The sequence below is a fragment of the Strix uralensis genome, chromosome Z (genome assembly GCF_047716275.1).
Source record: "Strix uralensis isolate ZFMK-TIS-50842 chromosome Z, bStrUra1, whole genome shotgun sequence".
Classification (NCBI taxonomy): Eukaryota; Metazoa; Chordata; class Aves; order Strigiformes; family Strigidae; genus Strix; species Strix uralensis.
The window spans coordinates 43,182,457-43,193,217 of record NC_134012.1 but is presented as its reverse complement, the minus strand read 5'-3'; positions in this window follow the sequence as shown (position 1 = coordinate 43,193,217).

Sequence of the window (10,761 nt, the reverse complement as noted above, 5' to 3'; positions counted from 1 at the left end):
AATTAAACCTAAAACACCCCCATATTCCCCCATATCCCCCATATGACCCCAAAACCACCTGTATCTCAACAAATCACCCCAAAATTCCCCATATCCCCTAAATCACCCCCAAAACCTCCCCGTATACCCCAAACCCCCCCAAATCCCTCCTAAATCCCCCATATCTCCCCATATCCCCACAAATCACCTCAAAACCTGCCCATATCCCCCCAAACCCCCATATATACCCCAAATCCCCCCCCCATCCCCTCAAACCACCATACCCCCCAAATCACTCCCCAAACCCTCATATCCCCTCAAAACACCATATCCCCCCAAACCACCCCAAAAACCCCCATATACCCTAAATCACCCCCAAAACCTCCCCATATGCCCCCAAGCCCCCCATATCATCCCAAATCAGCCCATGTACCCCAAATCACCCCAAAACTTCCCCAAACACCCCCGTGGCCAACCTCCACTCCAGTGACCCCCACACACACCAGGGTACCCCCCGGACATCTGGGTTCCCTCAGAGTGGGGCTGGGGACTCCCCAGGTGCCTGGTTCCTCCCAAGACACCCCTCTCTGTCACTCTGTGTGTGTGTGTGTGTGTCCCAGGCACCATTATATTATTATTATAATTATTATAATATTATTGTATTATTATATTGGATGAGAAAAGGGGCTTCTGTGTTCATGGAGGTGCTGGGAATGCCGCAGCACGTCCTGGAAACATGAAGGAACGAAGGTCATTGGAACTAGGCGTCAGCATGGAGTCAGCAGGAGAAACCCTGCTGGCCCCACCTAATAACCTTCTGTGGTGAAATGACTGGCTGGGGAGACGAGAGGAGTGCGGTGGCCACTGTCCACCCAGACGTGAGGAAGGCTTTCCGCAGCGTCTGCCAGAATAGCCCCGTGGAGACGCTGAAGCAGCGTGGGCTGGCTGAGGAGAGGGGGAGGTGGGTAGAAAGTGGCTGACCAGCCAAGGCCAGAGGGTGGTGAGCAGCGGCACCAAGTGCAGCTGGAGCCCGGGAGCCAGCGGGGAAGCCCAAGGCAAGAGGCATTGCCAGCAGGTGGAGGGAGGAGGGGTCCTTCCCTCTGCTCCGTCCTGCGCTGGGCTCCCCAGGGCAAGAGAGGCGGGGCCATGCTAGAGAGGCGGGGCCATGCTGGAGAGAACGCCCAGCCTGTGGCCCCTCCCACTGTCCGTTGGGCTTGGGCTGTCAATCAGTTGGAGCCAACAGCCCCCAGCGCCGGCAGCACGGAGCTGTGCTGGCACAGAGCGGCACTGGGAGGAGGCAGGGTCTGGCCGAGCAGCGCTGACCAGGCTCCGGCAACCCGCTTCCCATCCTCGCTGTCACCGGCTGGGCCGCATCCTTGGTGCACAGCGAGGGTCCTCCTGTCCCGGGCAGGATGGGCCAGGCCAACGGCTGCTGTGGCTCCAGGTGGGCTCCCCCCGTGGCTTGGGGACAGGGGGGCATGGCCAGGCCCCGCAGCAGCGGCCTTTCTGATGCCTGCCGTGCTCTGCTCCGCAGGGACGCTCTCGCCGATGCAGAGCCGGTGCTGAGCGCAGACGTGCAGCTGACCCGGGGCTGCAAGAGGAGCGAGAGGCGCCTTCTCCTCCTCCAGGAGGAACTGGTGGTCACCAAGCTGCGGTAAGACCCTCCGACCCAGCTGCCCTTGCCCCATCCCTGGCCCCGGCTCAAGGGCTGGGACACCCTGGCCCCCGGCCCCAGGACCTGTGTGCTGGATGCACCAATGCCCATCCCAAGGGCAGGAGGGGAGCAGGGCTCTGCCCGGGGGGGCACCCCAAGGAGGCCACCTCCAGCTCACTGCCTGCCTCTGCTCTCTGCAGAGGTGGCACCACCCTGCGCCCACAGCTCCGCCTGGCCCTGGACCAGCTGTGGGTGCTGAGTGACGGGAAGGAGGCGGCGTGGGAGGAAGAGGTGGAGGGTGTCAGCAGCCGCGAGGAGAGGAGCTCCCTCATCTTCCTCTGGCCCAGGGGCTCCTGCACTGCCACTTTCGGGTGAGTCGTGGTGCCACGTCCCACGGCCGGGCAGGAGAGGTTCCTGTGAAGGGCCTCTGCCCTCCGTGCAGAGCCTGGGCAGGGAGCGGGCAGCATGCCGGCAGGGAGGGATGGGGGGCATTTCTGCGTCCTGCATCCCCTGGTCACCTTTTGATCCCCAGAAGGGAAGGACCAAAGCAGGTGCTGTGGCAGGACAGAGGGAGCCAGGGCTTGGGCAGCAGCTCTGTCCCGCCCCATGGCGCTTCATCCTGCCCCTGTGTCCTTCCCCAGGGGGCAGGGCTGTGCAGGCATCCGCCTCTGCCCACGGGCTGGGGGGCAGCGGGGCCTGACGCTGTTTCTCCTCTTGCTGCAGCTCCCAGGCGCTGAAGGAGCTGTGGGTGCATACATTGCTGGGGTAAGCTGGGGGGTGCTGCAGGCACAGCCAGATGGGGGAACACAGCTCCCCAGCTGGGGAGAGGTGCCCCCGCGGCTGTGGGCAGCTCTCGGGGAGAGCTGCCTGATGAGAGAGAAGAGGCGGCTTGGGGCTCACCCAGCTCTGTCCCTTCCCGGTGCACAGGATACCCGACGCAGCCAAGAAGCCCCGAGTGACCCTTGTCCCGTCACTCAAGCTCCTGGAGAAGCTGAGCCGCCGCCATGCCGTGAGTGTCTGTCTGGCCTGGGCGCTGTCCCCAGCACTGCTCCTCCAGCCGAGCAGCACAGGCATCACTGCTCACCTTCTGCCGCTGCTTCTCTCTTGCCAGTGGAGGCCGTTCAGCACCAGGAGCCTGGAGAGGCTGGTGGAGCACCAGTCAGAGGTGAGAACGGCTGCCTTTCCCCTCTGGCTGTGCTGGGGTGCAGGGATGGGCGTGCAGTGGGGTGAGCTTGCGAGGGAGGGAGGGAGGGAGGGTCCCCTGGTGCAATTCAGGGAGTGGGGAGGGTTGAGGAGCCACCAGGAATGCTGGCATATCCTTGCTGGTGGCACTGGGAGAAAACCTGCCACACGGGTCAGAGAGCCCAGGAGGGCAGAGGGTCCCCACTCCGCGGTGCTCAGGCTGCTGGTGCCGGGTTCTTGCAGGCTGATCTCAAGCAAGGGCCTCCAACGGTCCCGTCGAGCAGTGAAGGGAGACTTTGCCGTTCACCAGGTGAGTTTGGGAAAGAAAGGACCCTCCTGCAAGCAGCTGGGCTGTGCTCACTTGTCCCTTGAGTGTCCCCATCCAGGTTGGGCAGCCCAAGGGAGGACATCAGCCAGAGAAGGAAGGACAGCGCTGGGCAGCGGCCGATGGACGTGGCTCTGCAGGGACACGCAGCCTCTGGTGCTGCCCACAGCCTGGAGGAGGACAGGGCTAGGACTGGGCCAGGCTGTCCCAGGCTCTCAGGAACCCCCGAGCCGGAGCTGTTGAGCTGGAGCCGTGGTTCCAGCTGCCGGCTCCCTGCCTGTCCTGCCACACCGCTCAGCACCATGCTGCAGGCAGGGCAGGGCAGGCTCCGGGAGCGCTGGCCTGGCGGCATCCACTGATGGGCTCTTGCTCTCTTTTCCTTTGCAGCAGGAGGGACCAGCAGCAGAAGCAGCAGCAGCAGCAGCAGCAGGAGGTGGAGGGGGCTGCCCTGGCCCTTCGCTCTGCGGCGGAGCCCGGCCTCTGTCCTGGCGCCAGGGCAGGCGGGCTCCGGCTGCAGCAGGGCGCTCTTTGGGCAGCCCCTGGCAGCCCTCTGCGAGGATGGCACACTGCCCCGGCCCATCCAGGTCAGCCAGCCTGTCCAGGGGGTCCCCAGCCCTCCCTCCGCAGGCTCCGGAGGGGCAGCAGGTGTCCCCAGGAGCTCCGGGGATGGGGCACTGGGCTCTTCACCCCCAGCACGGAGCCAGCTCTGGGGCAGTGCTCTGGCCACCGCCGCTGGAAGGCGGCTCCTCGGCCACGCAACTGTCCTCCTGCCTCTCCTGCAGGAGCTGCTGGCTGTGCTGAAGCAGGAAGGACCAGCGACCGAGGGGATATTCCGCAGAGCCGCCGGTGGGACAGAGCTTCGGGAGCTGCGGGAGGCCTTGGACTGCGGCGCAGACGTCGACCTGGGAAGCCAGCCCGCGCTGCTGCTGGCCGCCATCCTGAAGGTGAGCGCTTCTGCCCTGCGGCTGGAGGAGCTCCTGGCTGGCCCTGAGTGTTCAAATGCTCACTTGGAGCCCTGGGCCTTGCAGGACTTCCTCCGGAGCATCCCCTGCAAGCTCCTTGTGACTGACCTCTACGAGGACTGGATGGCGGCGATGCAGAAGGCCAGCAGGGAGGAGAAGATCAGGGAGCTGAGAGCGTAAGTGTGGGCAGCAGCCTGCCTGTTGAGCAGGAGCACTGACCGCTGGCCCAGAGCACCTGGAAAGCTGCGCTGGCTCCCACCAGCCTCGGGCGAGTCTGGGGAACGCTGTGGGCAACATCTGCTTTATTAGCGCCGTGTTCCTGTTCCCCCAGGGTGGCCGAGAAGTTGCCTGCAGCCAACCTCCTCCTCCTGAAGCGGCTGCTGTCCCTCCTCCAGCACATCGGCCACCACGCAGCCACCAGCAGGATGGGCTGCAGCAACCTGGCTGTCTGCGTTGGGCCAAACCTGCTGAGCCCAGCCCACGCAGACCTGCTCCCACTGGAGGCCATGCTGGAGGTGACCCACAAGGTACACGTCCCCACCCGCCGGGGCAGCCTTCCCGGCCCACCAGCGCTTGGCTGCGCAGAGGGCTCTGCAGGCCTCCTCCCACCAGCAAATGCTGTCGGGGTGGCTGCCTGGAGGAGCAGCCCCACAGCCACAGCCTCTGGGCAGGAGCAGGGGGCAGGGGTGGGAAAGGCTGCTTGGTCCCTTGTCAGGCAGGGGGATTGAGACCCACGGTTTGATGTGTGCAGGTGAACGTGCTGGTGGAGTTTCTGGTGGAGAACTGCAGGGATCTCTTTGAGGAGGAAGCGGGCAGCCTTTCCAGCCCAGCAGACAAGGAGCTGCCAGTCCCCCTGGAGAGATTCAGAGGTGAGAGGGGGGACTGAGGGTTGGCACCGGCTGGGGCTTGGGACACCAGAAACCTCCGTGTTGCTTCTGACAGGGCTGGGCATCGAGTGTTGTCCTCTCAGCCCCGCTTGTCCTGTGGCCTCTCTTGCCACTGCTCTCCAAACATGAACGTCTTCCTCTGCAGGATGAGCTGAAGCCTGCAGACAGGGCATCGGAGGGCTGACCACAGAAGTGTAGGGCTTCGGGTGGGGGTTGCTTTAGCTCTGTTTGCTTCCAAGAAGTCACCATGTTGCACATGCTTTTGCTTTCTAGACCTGAGTTTGGAAGAGAAAAGTGTCCCTGCAGGCAAAGTGGACACCGAGCACCGAGCAGAAGCTTTGCCGCATGCACCCCCCTCTCTGCTCGGTGTCCTCACGGAAGATGGGGGAGATACGGCGGTGGAGTCTGAAGTGGGAGAGGTACGTCAGCTCCCCAAACACGGTGACAGCGTGTCTGGGGTAGGAGGGGAGTCGCTGCTGTACCTCTGCCTGGCAGTAGAGCTGGTGTGGGTTTGGGTTATTCCTCCACCCCTTGGGATGATACATAGCAAGGGAAATTGGCAAGGTTGTGTCTCAAATGCACTCGGCAGGTGCTTAATCAAACCAAAGGCCCACAAAATGCCTACAAAGAGGCAGAGGGGAGCAGCTGTCAACTTCAGGGGGGTTTTGCTCAGGCCCTACTTCATCAGAGCTTCCTCAGGTCTATTTGGGGGTCAGCAGGGGGACTGTGTGAACTGTGGCTGATGCAAACCAGCCCAAGGCATCTCCTCTGGAGATCTCGGGTACCAATTTAGCAAAGAGTCGCTTACCACTCCAGGTCACCCCTTGCCACATGCCAACTGTGACATTTCTGGTTTAGGCACCGCCAGCTTTGCCTCTAGCCACCCCCGAGAGCATGGCAGACTCCCTGGGGCGCCCAGAACAACTGGCCAGGTTTCCAGAGGAAAGAAGGTAAAATGAGCTCGCTTTGGTTAAAATCAGAACTGACTCCAGTGGGTCGTGGCTTTCCCTGTCTAATCCCACTGTGGGATGGAAAGATTTGCAGGCTCTGCCCACGACGAGGAGAAGAAGAGGAGCCGGAAGAGAAGAGAAGCCTGGGGAGAAGAGAGCGAAAGCTGCGTGGAAAAGAAGAGGAGGAAGAGAGAAGGTGCTTCTGGCGACGGACCAGCGAAAAGACGCGGGAAGGCGCAGCAGGTCGGGCAGCCCAGGTGCGTGCCGGGCTCTCTGCCCAACTTTCACACCTCTCCACACTCCTCTGCGTCAGCCCAACGCGCTGGCGAGGGACAGCGAGGGACGGTGCTGCGCGGGGTCTGGAAATAACTCCCTGGCAGGGCCCAGGGGCTCCCGGCCGAGCCCTGCGGCGTGGCACAGGGGCACTGTGCGTCTCTGCGCGTGCTCGGGGCTCGAAGGGCATTGCCCGGGGGACGAGGCGCCAGAGCCACCCCGTAGCCAGCGCCAGCAACAGCTCTCTGCTCTGGGCCGTCAGCAATTCCTCACACACGGTGTTCCCCGGAGAGGGCAGCACAACCCTGCCTCTTCCTGCCGCCAGGGACTCACCAGAGCTTTCTGACTCTCTCCTTGCAGGTGCCGATTCATTGTCACCGCCTGATCCGCTGACTTTGGGGCCCCCAGCATTGCTGTTTGCAATAAAAAGTTGTTTTCTCTCTTGTGACGGAGTCTGCCACAAGACATTCTGGAGTGGGGGCTGTTGTTCTGTGATGGATCCTGGGGGAGGAGTTCGGGCTGGTCCCTTGTCCCAGCACCCTTCCCAGTGGGCATCAGGGCTGAGTCGAGGTGCTGTAGGAGGGAAACCCAAGCCCAGAGTCACACGGGAGGGTGGAGGTTGGACGGAGCCTGTCCAGGTCATCTGGTCCAAGCTGGGCTCAAGCAGGCTCAGCTCGAGCAGGCTGCCCAGCAGCCCGTCCTGGGGAGTTTGGGGGTTCTCCCAGGAACAGCACCGTGAGCTCAGGGTGAGGGCAAGACGTAGGCAGGGCACAGTGGCCAGGAAGGGCTGAAGGTCCTCATGGGGCCACCGTCCCCGGCAGCTCGCTGTCCCCCGGGGCCCTCATCCCTGCACACGGATTGTCGGGCAGTTTCCTCAGAGCCCCCGAACTCATGGTAATGGTACAAACCAAACGTCCCCTCTGGGCGGTAGAAACCCTCCCCTCAAACGCTGCACCCACTCCTGGGTTGGAGTCCTGCAGCTGCGCCTGGGGGGTTTCCTCCAACACAATTTTCCTCTGCACAGGTAAATACTAAACGCTCCCAAAGTAAGGAGCCGGTCGGGGGTTTCTGGTGGGTGAAGGGGGCAGCCGTAGCGCTGGGTCTCCCCGCCAGCCCCAGGGGGTACAAATACCTTTTAGATGGCCCGCAGGCACGGTACTGAGCAAGACCTCAGCTTGCCCTTGATTTTTTAAATCAATAAACAAGTAAATAAATAAATAAAAAATGCTGTAAATAGCCTAAAACAAAGCTTCAGATGGAGAAGACAGCCGTGCTGGGGCACGCCGGGGCAGCCTGGTTTGCTGACAAGGCAGCTGGAGGCTCACAGCCCCCCCAGCCCCACTCCCCGATCCCCTGAAGGCTCACAGCCCCCCCCAAATATTTCTGTAGGACCTACACCCCCCCCCCCCATTGACACTGACTCCACCCCACACCTTCACTGCAAGGTTCTTTATTCCCTTAGGACACCCCCGCCCCCCCCCGACAGAAAACCCCCCAAAATACACCAAAAATAAAAGGGGGGGGTGGGACTTCCACAAGCCACGCCCCCCCACACTCCTCCCCCCTGCCCAGCAGGTTTAAGGCACTTGTGGGGTGGGGGGAGAGCAACCCACCGGGCTTGGGGGGGGACGGGGAAGTGAGGGGCTGGCGGGGGTGACCGGCAGAGATGGGGGGGTCGCTGGGGGGGGGGTGGTCACTTTGGGGGCCAGGGCGGGAGCGGTACACCACCACGCACAGACGCTGCCCAAAGTGTGTCAGGGCGGCTGCGGGAGAAGAGGAGGAGGAAAGGGGGGGGGCTGTGACCCCAAAGTGCACTACAGCTGCCCCCAAACCGTGCCCCCACAGTGCTCCCCACAGACCTTAGCACCCCCAAATCACCCCAGACAACCCCCATATCACCACAACCCCCCCATATCCCCTCAAATCACCCCAAAATTTCCCTATAGCCCCCCATATCCCCATATTACCCCAAAACCTCCCATATCCCACCATATCACCCCAAAACATCCCATAACCCCCCAAATCACCCCAAAACACCCCCATATCTCCTCAAACCCCCCATATCACCCCCAAACCAACTATACCCCCAAACCTCCTCTATATCCCCCAAATCATCCCTAAACCCCCCATATCCCCTAAATCACTCCCAAAACCTCCCCATATCCCCCCAAACACCCCATATGCCCCCAAACCCTCCCAAACCCTTACATATCTCCCCAAATCCCCACAAATCACCTCAAAACCTCCCCATATCACCCCCAAAACCCCATATCCTTCCAAAATACCCCTTATATCCTCCATATCCCCCAAACACCCATATCCCACCAAATTACCCCAAACCCGTCATATTCCCCCAAATCTCCCCAAAACTTCCTCATATACGCCCATATCCCCCCAAATCCCCCAACCCCCCATATCTCCCCAAATCCCCACAAATCACCTCAAAACCTCCCCATATCACCCCCAAACCCCCATATCCTTCAAAAATACCCTTATACCCCCCATATCCCCCCAAAACCCCCCTGATCCCCCCAAATCACCCCCACATTTCCCCCCCAAACACCCCCATATTCCAGCAAATCACATTAAACCCCCCCATAGACCCTCAAATCACACCCCCATATCCCACAAAACCCCCCCATATCAGAGAGACCACAGAGAGCTGGAGCAATACCCAGATAACATGGAATAAGCCTTATTTATCCTGTACAAACCTTTAGAGCGAATAATAACAGGAGAACTTTGGAAAAAATCTCCAGTTTTTCGTAGCGTTCCATCTTTCTTTTTAGCTGACTTCTTACTTGAAGTAGATTCTTGCTTTCTTAAGGGGTATACGTTTCTAAACAACTTTGTAGAAGACATCTGTACAGAAATACAAGATCATTGTTTAAGTTGAAAAACTGACTTATCTTCAAGTTTAATTCCATTTTATTTGACTTCAATGTTATTTTCAAGCTGACATTTTGAGCTTTGCTACTGATACCTCTGTTCATTATACTAATGATACTGCCACAGCAAGCAATGTAGACAACCTTATTTTATACCCAAAAGAAAAAGAATTATCAGAGTTTCACAGAATACATTTAAGGGCATGAGTAAGATAGGAAACAAATAGTTTCTTTTACAAAAAAGTAGATTCAAAGTTTTAGAGTATTTCATTAGACCAGCTGTTCTAGTTATAAAACAGAAGGAAACTGATGGTGAAAATAAGTCTTCTGTCCACCCTTTGAGCCTGCCCAGGTTACTACTAAGGCCTAAAATCATATTTTTATATTTGTCATGCATACAGATGACACAAACCTTAGTTTTACCTCAAAAGGAATTGCCTATAACATGACATATGCTAAGAGTATGTTCAGACTAGTCTTCGTAACTACTCAGCATGCAACATCCTTCCCTGTGAATCCCTGTACGCTGCAGCTAGTACACGTTCTTGGCAAATACAGACTGACTCTCTTTGGTTAGCTTAGAAAGTTTAGCAGGAAGACAACGTAAGTGTTTAAGAATCCTATCAAAATACATAGATAAGGATAAGATACTGCTGCATAAGAATGTTTGCTCCTTTCACGAGTCCACCTATACAGAAAAGGTGGACTCGTGAAAGGAGAAACTAACTTCAAAATTGAACATAACCAAACTATTGTCTTGTTGCTTGTAGAAGGTGAATTAGTCATAGCAGGTTTTGCATTTTTCTTGTTCTCACTTTTCACAAAATCCTAAGAAAATAAATATGACAAATTTTAACTAGGATTCTTCTGGAAAGAACAATTATCTGTATTAGAGAAGCAGCCACTGTTTAAATGCTATGACTAACAGTAGGGAGGCATTGACTAATACTGGATAGAGGTAACTATTCAAATGTGAATGAAACGCTAAACAAACTTGTGGAAGGGAACTAGAAATGCCTGTAGTCAAACCATTCTGACATTTACTATTTTCTTCTCTCCATTATTTCCTATACTTTTGTCTTTAAGAGATTTGACAAGCCAACACACAAATTGAAATTAATAAATCTAAGTGTAAATTCAGATTTATGGTGACAAGTATGAAAGCCAGGTTGGTAGCACAGTGCCTGCTTAAGCTGTCTTGTAATGACATCTTCTATCTCGTGAAGTGGTGCCAAGAGAGTTCAGATAACCCACAGCCATACCAGCTGGTAACAGCATCAGAAAATGGAAAGAGGGTTTTGTTCTTTAATTAGAAGGGAGTCTCTGCAAAAGATTTGGTTTTGTTTGTTTCTAAAAAACCAAGGGGGTTTTGTTTTATTTTTTTAAAAAATTTGACACGAGCAGTATGTGGTTATGTTAGCACTACAGGTTTCCCCTCAGTCCTTAGTTTTAGTTTTAACAGTGCTTTTCAGTTTTAGGAAATTTAAAAACCAAATTGTGTCTTCAGTAGACTTGTAACAGTTAAAGTTACTGAATCACTTTATAATCTATCTCTGTTTGGCATATGTAACATGAAGATAAATATTTAAGAGTAACATTCAGGTGAATAAAACAGCAATAAGATACTTTTAAAATTAGTTCCACGTTATTGAAAAATTACT